Source organism: Xenopus laevis, chromosome 7S (genome assembly GCF_017654675.1).
Source record: "Xenopus laevis strain J_2021 chromosome 7S, Xenopus_laevis_v10.1, whole genome shotgun sequence".
NCBI lineage: Eukaryota > Metazoa > Chordata > Amphibia > Anura > Pipidae > Xenopus > Xenopus laevis.
In genome coordinates, this window is record NC_054384.1 from 92,304,860 (window position 1) to 92,318,279 (window position 13,420).

Consider the following 13,420-nt stretch of genomic DNA (forward strand, 5'->3'; position numbering starts at 1 on the left):
CCCTTTAAGCTATGAGTCTTGGTTCTTATCTAAAACTGTTAAAAAAGTATCTTAAGTATGTATTCTGGGCTCTCTGCCAAGAGCCAATTAAGTTAGAAACTTTGTATCTTTATCTGCCTGTTCAGTGCAGCAGATCAAAGAGAAACTCGGGACATAGTACAAATCTGGGACTGCTTGTTGAGCTGTCAAAAGAGTGACTGTCCCGCTCAAAATGGAAATCCAGCCCCTAAAGTTACCAGGAGCTGCTGTTTGCCACCCATGGGAACTTGTGGGGCTCTGCTGCCCGAGACGAGTTTCTCAACTTACAACACATACAAACAGCCTTGAATACAGAACTATATATAATTACTACTAATTTATGGCATGCTAGAAACCTCTAGTGACCAAACAGAGGTATAACATAATTCTCAACAAAAAAATCTATATGCTATGCAGGTGCCACATGCCAATGAGGCAAGTTGAGAAACTCAATTCTCAAAAAAAAACAAATTCTATATGCATGCTCTTTAGTTAAAAAATATTTTTATTTCATCATATTGAAATATCAAATCAAGCCCACATGGAGCCTAACGCGTTTCATGCTTACCTAGCACTTAGTCAAAGGCAATGACTACGTGCTAGGTAAGTACGAAATGTGTTAGGCTCCATGTGGGGTCGTTTTGAAATTTTAATAAGATGGAATAAAAATATTTTTTAACTAAAGAGCATGAATATAGAATTTGTTTTTTTTTGAGAATTGAGTTTCTCAACTTGCCTCATTGGCATGTAGCACCTGCATACAAATTTATATTGTGCAACAGTTGTTAAATATCTTTATTATATACATCAGGCTTCCAGGTCTCCTGTTTTCATTGACTGGAGCTTATAAGGGGCAGAATAATAAAAGCTAAAGACCTGCAGACTGAATAGCTCTGATCTGTGTAACTCCACCCCCTCGATGGCGATCCACAGCTTTCCTGAAATGTCAGGGGCCCTGTTTTGGGATTAACATGAAACTGGAGCTGTTAAAATACAACAAACAGATACTCGCAGTGAGCGCTGACCGTCACATCCACACGGAAGACGCTAATATTAATAACAATGCGGCTTTATTGTAAACAATTTGACAGAGGGTGTGCAAAAACTTACGCGTTTCATGCCTCTGTACTCGGTAAACATCATGTGTTATCATGTTTAAATAGGGTAAAAAAAATACATATCAATCAATATTTAAAGGTAAAGTGTATGGGAAAAATAATGTTAAAAATTCATGAGAAACCAGCAAACATATTAATATATTAGTATATAAAGTGCAAGTGCCAATCAATGTGCCTATACACCTATAAATATCAAAAATTACAACTGATACACCTTAAAAAGACATATCTATTAAAAAGAATGTGTAAAAAATCATTGATAAGGTGAATCATTAATATTTGCTATGTTTGTGACTCCAAAATATGTAAAAATTAAAAACAACCATTGTTTATTTTACTACACCATTATACATACTCTATCATTGCAATTAAATAATTCTAATGAAGTATTTGTACCCATAATGCGCTATTAATTCATAACACGTAAAGACAATAATATATATTATTTCTAGGGATATCTCTGACACAATTAATATTTCCAAAGGTATCATTATCACATTGGTTAGCGCTGTTATTCAATTTATTATATAGACAAATAGATTTAATCATAACTGTAAATCAAATTTATCTATTGTTCTTAATCCAGAATCTGATATCACATTCTTTATTCAACCCTTGTGGTGTTACTGTTTCCAATAAAGACATCCACTTGAGTTCTATTTTATATAACAATTGATCTCTCCTTAGGCTAACAAAGCACTTCGGCAGGTTTAAGTTGGCGAAGTATTGAAGTCAAGTTTTTTTAAAGAGACAGTACTTCGATTATCGAATGGTCGAATAGTCGAATGATTTTTACTTTGAATCAAGGTCAATTCGAAGTCGTAGTATCCTATTCGACGGTCGAAGTATTCATCATCATCATTTATTTATATAGCGCTGTCAAGATACACAGTGCTTTACTGCAGTTATAGCAAACAGGGAATAAATGGTGGAAAACAAACAAGGATTACAGAGTACAATAGGGTTAGAAGGACCTAGAGATTAGAGTTTACAAACTAAAGGTTTGGGTACAATATTCAAAAAATTACTTCGAAATTCGAACTTTTTGTACTTCGAAAAATCAATCGAACCTTAGTAAATCTGCCCCTAAGTCTTCTAGTTGTTTTGCCTACATATTGTTTGCCGCACCGACATGTAGCAAGATATATAACATTAAGGGGCAGATTTATCAAAGGTCGAGGTGAATTTTCGAATGAAAAAAATTCGCATTTCAAGCTATTTTTTGTGTAATATACACAAATATCGAAATTTATCATGTACTGTCTCTTTAAAAATTCGACTTCGACCATTCGCCTTCTAAAACCTGCCGAATTGCTGTTTTAGCCTATGGGGGACCTGCTTGAACCTATTTGGAGTCAATTGGTGGACTTTGAAAAATCAAAGTTTTTTGGGGGTGAAACTTTGAATCGAATTCGATCAATTGCGTTATTCCTTCGATTCGTACGATTCGAATTCGGCCGAATACGAACCTATTCGATCGAAAGCGGACCTATTCGACTAAAAAAAAAAAACTTCAACTTAATTTTGTTTGGTCTTTTTGAATTTGAATTTCAAAGTTTTTTCAATTCGACATTCAACCCTTGATAAATATGCCCCTAAGCGTACAGCAATTGGAGTATGTCCCACTTTTATATATTTTCCCAGTTACAGTACTCTGAACTTTCCTCGATATCTTTATAAATCTACAACATTTGCAGATATCGGCACAGTATCTATAGGATCCAGTGGTGTGTAACCAATTTCTAGTCTCTTTCTTTTCAGGTAACATAGTCGGTGACACGTGGTTATAAAACCATGTTTATAGGCAAATTGTGGTTTCTCAAGTTGAAGTCGTGGCAAATATTGGATCTCAACAATCTCCAATGTTTCATAATTTTGTGTTGTATTTTCTCTAGCTTCTAAGTTTTAAAACATTTCATTCTTTTTTGCTATTTGTGTTGCTTGATTTCCTTTCCTACATCCATAAGTTGAGAGTAGATCCTCTCTCTTTGTTAACACTGCCTTGTCATATGCTTTCTATGATCTTTTATTTAAAGGAAAACTATACTCCCAAAATGAACACTTAAGCAACAGATAGTTCATATCATATTAAGTGGCATATTAAAGAATCTTACCAAACTGGAATATATATTTAAGTAAATATTGCCCTTTTACATCTCTTGCCTTGAGCCACCATTTCGTGATGGTCTGTGTGCTGCCTCAGCGATCACCTGACCAGAGATACTGCAGCTCTAACTGTAACAGGAAGAAGTGTGGAAGCAAAAGACACAACTCTGTCTGTTAATTGGCTCATGTGACCTAACATGTATATTTGTGAGTACAGTGAATCCTACGATCCCAGGGGGCGGCCCTTATTTTTTAAAATGGCAATTTTCTATTTATGATTACCCAATGGCACATACTACTAGACAGTATATTATTATGAAAATGGTTTATTTACATGAAGCAGGATTTTACATATGAGCTGTTTTATGCAATATCTTTTTATAGAGACCTACATTGTTTGGGGGGTATAGTTTTCCTTTAAGAGTCTATCCCACAACTCCATGGATCTTTCCTGGAAAGCATCCCAAGTGGAACAGTTGCGTCTCAGATGCTTGCAAATGGCAACCCCTACAGTTGTAAATTTACAACTTGTAGCATTGCCCCGATGTTGGAGGCTGGTTAGATTTGTAGTTCAACAACAACAACAACAAGAGGTAGGTGGTGGATGTCATTATAATAAGGGCACCTTCAGGAGATCATTGAGTACAGCACTGCGTACACAAGTATAATTTTATAAATAAAAATATATATACATACTATATATTCACTTACCTCTGCTTGGGGTTACAACCTGATATAGAAAGCCATAGTAACTGTTTGCATTCCATTTTGTTTAGTGCAAAAAGATATATAAATAAAAATAGGAATCTGATAGGTGGAAGATACAAAGTGCAAACAAATAGCAACCTTCCCCAACCACAATGAATTAGACTCATAGGAGCAAATTTACTAATTTCAGAAAATTTGCCAGCGACGGCTTCGCTCACATTGCAACACTTCGCCATGCGTAGATTCACCAGGACAATTTCGAATTCACTAAAATCCGAAGTTGCGTCCAGGGCGCCGAACGCTGGTGACGTTGTGATAGTGTTACTGCAGCAAGCGAAGCGAAGTTGTGCTAGAGTTGCCTCATTTGCATATGGTGGGAAGTTAAAGTACAATGGACGTATATGTTGCAGCAAATACATGACACTACACAAGCCTGGGAAACCTAAATAAAAGAAAATAGAGTTGTTATATTGCCCTACACATGAGCCCACTGTATAGTTTATGTGCCATATGTTAGGAAATGTAGGGGGGAAGCCAGTTACCCCAAAAAAAAATTACGCTATTTTTCAGCCTATCACCCTGAAAAAGGAAAAGACACCAGCGTTTTTTGGGGAAAAACTATTTTTTGAGGAACTCCTATCTACTCTATTGCACTTCGCCTGGTCTGAGGTGGCGAAGGCAAGTCTGGCGCAAGAGGTAACGTTCAGTAAATTCTGCATCTTGGTGAATTTGCGTAGTTACGTCCATTCGCCAGAGCGCAAGTTCACCAGGCTTAGGGAGCGAAGTACAGTTAGAGTCTATCTCCTTTGCTATTGAAGCTACGCCAGTGCCAGTTAGAAAATCAGTGAAGTACCAATATGACGTCACAAATTTTCGCCCGCGTTAGTCACTTCGCCCTTTAGTAACTTTGCCCCATAGACTTCTGATATTGGTATTAAAGGAAAAGTAAAGTTAAAAAAAAATGTAAAATTGCTCAGGGTAACATTTACATTACATGTAAATATTTTTTTTTCTAAGTTAGTTATTAAGTGACAGAATACACCCCCTTTTAAACATAAGCTCAATGAAGATGGCTTGTGCTAAACACACCTTGTGGCTGTTGTTTTAATAATAAAATATGTATATTCCTGTTGAGTGTTATTTTTGGCATTAAACAAGAATATGAAAACAGTTTCACCGTAGCACTTCCTGTCACTTCCTGATCCAGTGGAGAATCTGATAAAATAATTATGTGTCCGCTGAGAAGCCTCTTATAATGAGCCACTCAAAGGCTGCTGCTAAAAGAAGGGAGGGGATCGTTTGTTTAAAGGTAGATAGGGAAATTGGAACAAATTGCCCTGTTTATAAGGAGAGGGGACAGGAGGTTCAATCTGAATTTTATATTAAAGGAGGAGTAAAGCCTAACTAAAGAAGTAGGCTAGACATGTTGTACATTATGTTTTGGGCTTCAGTAAAGATATGCGACTCCAAAGATGCCCATCTTATTTTCCAAGGATTCACTGCACATGCTCTGTGCTGCTGTCACTTACTGAGCTTAGGGACCAACATGTAATATTCTGAATATATAATATGTCACAATATAAGGCTGATTATACAATACACAAATACTACACGGCAGCACAGAAACCAGTGCAACTAGCATCAGAATTTAATAATCAGCCTTGTAGCATCAGCTTATATTACAGGCCAACCTTATTTTCTGCTTGATAATTTGCGACGACCCCTAAGCTTAAGGGATACTGTCATGGGAAAAAAAAAAATTTTCACAATGAATCATTTAATAGTGCTGCTCCAGCAGAATTCTGCACTGAAATCCATTTCTCAAAAGAGCAAACAGATTTTTTTATATTCAATTTTGAAATCTGACATGGGGCTAGACATTTTGTCAATTTCCCAGCTGCTCCAAGTCATGTGACTTGTGCTCTGATAAACTTCAATCACTCGTTACTGCTGTACTGCAAGTTGGAGTGATATCACCCCCCTCCCTTTTCCCCCCAGCAGCCAAACAAAAGAACAATGGGAAAGTAACCAGATAGCAGCTCCCTAACACAAGATAACAGCTGCCTGGTAGATCTAAGAACAGCACTCAATAGTAAAAACCCATGTCCCACTGAGACACATTCAGATACATTGAGAAGGAAAAACAGCAGCCTGCCAGAAAGCATTTCTCACCTAAAGTGCAGGCAGGGGTGCTCCACCAATGAGGCGAGTTGAGGCTGTTGTCGCCTCAGGCGGCAGCACCCCACTAGGTACCAGGGGCAGCAAAAATGCTGCTCCTGGTACTTTAAGAGTGAATTTCCAGGGGAGGAGGGGCAGCAGCAACTGCTGCTGCCTCAGGCGGCGGAGGTGCCAGGATCGCCCCTGAGTGCAGGCACATGACTGGGGCAGCTGGGAAATTGACAAAATGTCTAGCCCCATGTCAGATTTTAAATTGAATATAAAAAAATCTGTTTGCTCTTTTGAGAAATGGATTTCAGCGCAGAATTCTTCTGGAGCAGCACTAATAACTGTTTTATCGGCATGCTGCTTCGAAGAGGCCCATAAGTGCAAATACACTTTGATGACAGGGTTTGTAATTTTGTATTTCTAAATGTATTTCTCACATATTGTGGTAATTTTTAACAAAAGTATTTTTTTGGTGTATACAGTCTCTTGAACGTCTTATTAACTGCCAATATATAGTGAATAAAGTACCCCCTCTTGTAAAATATAAGGATATTATAAGTTACCGAGGAGTTTCATGACCATATAAAAACACGAGACCGTTTATAACTTATGACATCAGAACTCACTGTTTATAAGGATATAATTTACTAGATATTCATGGCTTTTGTGTATTATAATGAATTATGCACCACCTGCTGTTCAGAGCAGAGTAACATTAGAAAAGTTCTCTGTTTACCTTCTGGACCTCTCAGAGCATACAGTTACAAGAACTGACCGGCTGGTGGGCCTGTTGTTACTAAATTCTTTATAGTGGCAGTTAATAAAAAGTGAAATAACTCTAACAACAACTACAAATAATAAGGTAAGATCTGTTTGCTGGGCTATGCCAATAAAATAGATAGTAGCTGGAGAGCACATTTTTCTGTTTAAAATGTCATATTTTTATTTGCAGAAAGTCCTGCACTACATGTTTCGGCTACATTGGCCTTCTTCAGGTGCATAAAATACAATTGTACAACAAGCTATTTAACCCCTCACCTCACCAACAAATTGCCACCCCGCTCCATAGTATGGCCAGGTATATACATACATCTAAGGAAAAAGCAGTACTGCCATCTTGTAGCAAATTCATATAATATCAACAATTTGTATTTATTGGTAATAAAGTAGTCTCCTACCAGTATACCAATAAATTAATTTTCCAAATAATTAATTTTCTCCAAATCATCTCTCAGACCTGGCATTACCTTAACACCAAGTTATTGTAGTCAGGCTTAGTCTAGAAAAACATATCGCTTTTAGTTGATGATTTTGGCCCCCAGCAGTAAATGTCCTGTAAAAGTCAATGCTTGGGTCACCAAAGAAGACATCTAAGAAACACTAGTATATTGGATCTAAATGTATTACACAAAATGCCATCTAGTGGCTAAACATCATATTATAAACAAGAGATGTAATGTCTCCATCTAATGATATTTTGTTTATATTTACAGTATTGCTACCATTTGGCTGTCTACCATCTATCTATCTATCTATCTATCTATCTTCATCATCATCATCATCATGTATCACATCTAGCACATCCATGGAGGCAGAAGGTTACATCATAACTGAAGATGATGGAGGGGGCCTGAAATGTTTATTTTGCTGGAGGGCCACACGCAGTAAGTTACACCTCTGTACATTTCTATATATTCTGATAAGGTGACTCAAGGAGTGGCACCTCTGGTTTGCAGCTTTATCCAAGTGGTGGTTTATAGTATACCAAGCCAATGGATCCACCAAGGGTATGAAAATGTCAGGAGGGATACACAGGGCTGCCATCAGGAATCATGAGCCCCCATACTACTATGTATGAGGGCCACCCAGAGGGCCCCAATTATTAACCTAGGTCACCTCAGTCTCTGGGTGGATGGTCCTGCTTTGGCCTTGATGAAAACAGAAATGTCTTGTAGAAGCATGACCAAACCCCTGACCCACTCCAGTCATGCCCCATTATGCCAAATCCATTGTTGGACTGGGCCAGGGGGAAACTGGAAAAAAACCCAGTGGGCCCCGGCCCTCATGACCCCTACAGGCCCAGACCTGGGCCAGGGAATTGGAGGTTGTGAGCGATGTCGGGAGGGGGGCCCCAGGGACTGCCAGGAGGGTCCTTTGTTTGCAGCCGCGGTGGGCCCCCCAAAGTTTCAGTCCGACCCTGGCCAAACCCCATCCACTTTCCTGCAAGCAACATTGAGCATTTTTTAATCCTCCCTGGGGTCACTTCTGCCACGGGTCTCTTGTTTCCCCTGATGGTGGTCCTGGAGATAAATAATAAGGGGACACTGTAATTAATTTTTCCACTGTGAGGAGACTCATAGTGGAGTCCTATTGCAGTGTATCCACCATCCATAACTAAATAACTTTATAGCAGGACAAAGACTGGGTGTGTATTTAGTACCCTTGTGCATGGGAGTCCACAGAATATTTTCCAGGGGGGGGCAAAGAAAACATATTACACAAATTACTTGTACCCACATTTTGGTTTCCACACAAACCTAACAACAGCTTTTCTATAAATATATAGAGTAGTAACTGTTGCACATGTATTAGTGACACAAACTCCTTGTTTGCCAGGACAACATTTGGTATTTTCTACTTTCTTAACAAAATTACTAGCCAGAGGTTTGTAGAATGTTATTGCCTCTAGAGTTCTAGTTACAACTAGATACATAAAGAGAAGCCTCCATTTTATATACGGTACCCTCATTTTAAGTATTTCCATATGTTATACAACTTTTTGTGGTCCCACCAATATTTAATGTATAATACATTTTACCGAATTTACACCATTTTTCTGGTCCATTTTTTTTTTAATATCCTCTATTATGAAGTGCGTGTGTGAGAGTGTGTGTGTGTGAGAGTGTGTGTGTGAGAGTATGTGTGTGAGAGGGAGTGTGTGTGTGAGAGAGTGTGTGTTTGTGAGAGTGAGTGCGTGAGGGAGTGTGTGTGTGTGTGTGTGTGTGTGAGAGTGTGCGTTTGTGAGAGGAAGCGTGTGTGAGAGAGAGGGAGTGTGTGTGTGTGAGAGAGTGTGTGTGTGAGAGGGAGTGTGTGTGAGAGAGAGGGAGTGTGTGTGGAAATATTATGCAACAAACAATATGTTTTTCTCTCAGTCCTCATTAAAGGAAGCACTGTATGCAAACACTGTCCTTGTCAGATTTAATTAGAAGGTGGATTCCTTCCTCAGCACCTGCTACTACAGTATTGTACATACAAAATATCTGCGGTTTCCAGAAACTGCTTCTGTTGTAGGAGCATATTTATATTAAGGCACCCGAGGGCCTGTGCCTAAGGTGGCAGGTTTTCGGGGGCGGCCCTTGGGTGCCTATAAATTTATTTTTTAAATTAAACAAAAAAGATTCCCCAGCCTCTGCCAGGGATTTCCATTGGAGTTGGGGGGGGGGTGAGGGGTTAGGGTGCATGGCATAGGGGGAATGTTTAGGCCCTTGCTGGGTCTGTGTGTGACTGATGTGATTGGCTGCCAATTACTCGTATATATTGCCTTACTTGAGGATGACATCACTCGCAGCTCAGCACTGATTGGCTGAAAGCTGCCAGGGAAGGTGACGTAACGGCTCAGGCACAAGTGACAGGTATTTCATTTCTGGATTCAGAGGTAAGTGGAGCAGACTTTATGGGGGGGGATAAAGTCAGTGATACAAGGGGATAGTTTGGGTAGTGTGGCTTCCATGATTTATAGTAGTTCGGGGACTAGAGCCAGGCCCGGACTGGCAGTCTGTGGGTTCAGGAAAATGCCAAAGGGGGTTCTGTAATAGACAGACACTATTTATTGGGCTGCTGGGGGGGCTGTGAGGGCCTCTGTGTGTCTCAAATGCCAGGACCATTTTAAATCCCAGTCCGGACTTTAGTCTAGAGCCAAAGCTCCCAAAGTTGCCCCACCATTGCCTGCTATTTTAATTGTCTGGGAAGGTGCTTGTCATGAAATTGTCCATTGTAAATATCAGTGTCTTTCCAGTTCCATTTTTCCAATTGCATTGGAAAAGGGGGGGGGTCATTTTTGGTGATAAGCCATCAGGGGTACAACTACAAGGAAGGGGACAATCAATGATGGGGCCTTGAATGGTTCCTGATCTGGACATCTTTGAGATCAGGGATTTTGAGGATCCACTCGGGGGCCCTTATCTCGAGTGCAAGGACTGTGTGAAGATTACAAAATGGTGGAATTTACACCTTAAGAACGAGTTCTGGCAGGACTACAGATACATCAAGGCCCACCTGAAACACCAATACAAAGACCTAGAGAAGATCAACAAGGCCATACTAATTAAGAACAATGAGAGATATTCAGGTGCAGTATATAATCCATCCTTTTCTTTCTCACACTTAGTCAATCATTTAATTTTGCTTAATCATCTGATTTGTGCTTAATGTGCTCCTAAATATTACTGGTTATCCGGAAACCCATTATCGAAGAAGCTCCGAATTATGGAAAGTCCATCTCCCATAATACATCATTTTATTCAACTAATCCAATTTTTAAAAATGATTTCCTTTTTCTCTATAGTAATAAAACAGTTTCATGTACTTGATTCAAACCAAGATATAGTTATTGGAAGCAAAACCATCCTATTGGGTTTATTTAATGTTTACATGATTTTCTAGTAGACTTGAGGTATGAAGATCCAAATTACAGAAAGATCCGTTATCCAGAAAACCCCAGGTCCCAGGCCTTCTGGATAACAGGTCTCATACCCGTATAAGGATTTTACATGGATATCACTTGCTAAGGTAAAAAAATATAACAAACAAGGGAAAGTTGTGCTCACCACTATTTTTTAAAACCATTTAAAGGTAAAAAAAATACAGATGGTCCTCGGAACAACTCACAAACAGCACATGATACCAGCACCACCAGCAGTTTCCTCAGTCTAGGCACCACATCCTCAGGAAATAGCAGTAAGTATGGGGCATCTCAATTCCACCAGTGAATCCCCCCTTTCATCCACTGCACTTTTACCAGCGGTGCTTTCAGCCACTGTAGTTCCACCAGTGGTTCCTCCCATTAATCCAAAATATGGTGTTATACACAGGAACTCCTTAAAGCCACTTGGTAGACCCTGCATTCCTTTTCATTCAGTCCCTCAGACTGCAAATGCCGGTGTCTGCAGGCTGCCCGGGGTCCAATGGAATGGAAAGGAATGCAGCATTAATTGTGCCCATGTTTATGCTGCCATATTCCCTTGTCTTTCTCATCCTTTCACCGTAGTCCCTTACCTTACCATATACCCCCCACTCAGCTTCCCTTGATTCAATGTGGCGCATTGATCGTGGGAGCAAATCCGATCGCCTTTAAGGGGTCAGGAAGGAATTTTTCCCTCTAGTGAAGAAAATTCTCAGAGGTTTTTTGCCTTCCTTGCGATCAAAAAGCACAGTTTAACTAATTATTAATAAAGCTGTGGATTACACAGATTAACCACAAAGTCATTGTGTGTATCTTTATTGTGGGTATTGGTCTAGGGATTTGGCAGGGATAACATATAGAGGGGGAGGGAGAGAAGTTAGAATAAGGCTCTTATAGAGCAAGAAATGGTTGCATTGGTTATGTTTCTCCTTGGCTCCTAACAATGAAACTGAAACAACATATATCTGCTGTGTCAGTCCTATCATCCATAGGATTTATAGGAACCTATGTAATACTTAGAGCCAATAAACATTCTTCCCAAATCTCACCCTAACTGGCCTTTGGACAACTCTTCCCTTTGGGCCTTTGAAAAAGTGCCGGCCCCCCAGTCAGTTTAGAAGGGCCCTAATGGTCTGTGTTGGTTTAAGGAAGCCATGGAAATTGAATATTTAGAGATAAAACCAGTTACATGCAGACCTGCAACCAAATTCTGTTTTAGAATCATCATCTCATGCTCTTTTAACTTAGTTGTCTAAAATTCCCTGGAATTAGGAAGGAATCTACTAATTTAGCCTCTTCAGTAGATGATAACAAAGGCAAGTTATACTGGGTTGCAGCTGGATTCAGTGGGATATTTATATAGACTTGACACTGTTCAGCCTTTATCACACCCATTTATTAGTGTAAGAAGGAATGAACACAGGGTTGAACATAGCTAGCTGTACTGTACTGTATGGAGGAAGGTTATACAAGTGCATTACACAATGCCCTCGGTAAAAAGCTGATAAAGCAACAGGGTAATACTGAGACTGTGGGTGGTTAAATGACAGCAAGACCAGCAGTTTAGACATACAGTATGAATGAGGGTATTATAGATAAAGGGATCATGCAGGCAATTGGTTGGCGGAAGTGATGTCATGCGCAATGTAGGGGGCGTGTTTAGGTCAGGTGCTTAGGGTGGCATTGGATTTAAATACAGCCCTAGGAGAGAAACAAATTATCTGAAATTAAATGTTAGTACCTTACAATATTCAATATCGTGAAATCTTTACGAGTAGTAAAGGGAACCAACAGCACTGCTTGTGGTATTTATTTCAGAACATGGAATAGTACATTAGCTCTGATCTCTGTTTGCAAGTGATATCTATTGTTAATGTGGCTACACGTTCGAACAATTTAAGCCTATTGTGTATATGTCAGAGCACTGAAATGAGATACCTGTACTTGGATTCTTTCTGGCACATCTAGAGAAGTACACCAAAAGGGATTCTATACACTTACATGTTACAGCAGAGTTCTGGTAAGCCCAGAGGAATGCCCAAGATGACAGTTTTATGGTATTTCTCTTCACCAAAATGCACCATTTCAGGGGCCCCTAACTACTCAAAAGTGCTGCACATTATACTTCATGTTTGTAACGCAACACAATACCTTTAAAAAAAAAAAAGAAATATACTAATTTTTGAGATACTATGTCTAAGCAGTTACTGAATGAAGCAACATTGCAGTGAGTTGGGACAACGTGTATCATTTACGTTATATATATATATATATATATATAAAATTGTCTGTGGTGTCCGCACTCCTTAGCTTGTGAGCTCGAGGTGCACGATCAATAAATCATAGATAAAGGTTGGAAGGATCAGCACACTCCATTTTGCGATGAACAAAAGTGTTTTTTATTAAACACACATAACTCCAACGTTTCGGTTCCGCCTAGGAACCTTTATCAAGGATGGTGTGCAAGATACAAACAGTGATTTATATACCCACCCCCCTAAGTGAATTTGGCGCCTTCATGACGTCACATGTCCATATACTGTCAGTAGTTTCAAAAAAAGTCTTTCTTTTCTGTGCTCATATGTGCCATTTCAACCTTTGACCACACGGTGTCAGTGTTGTG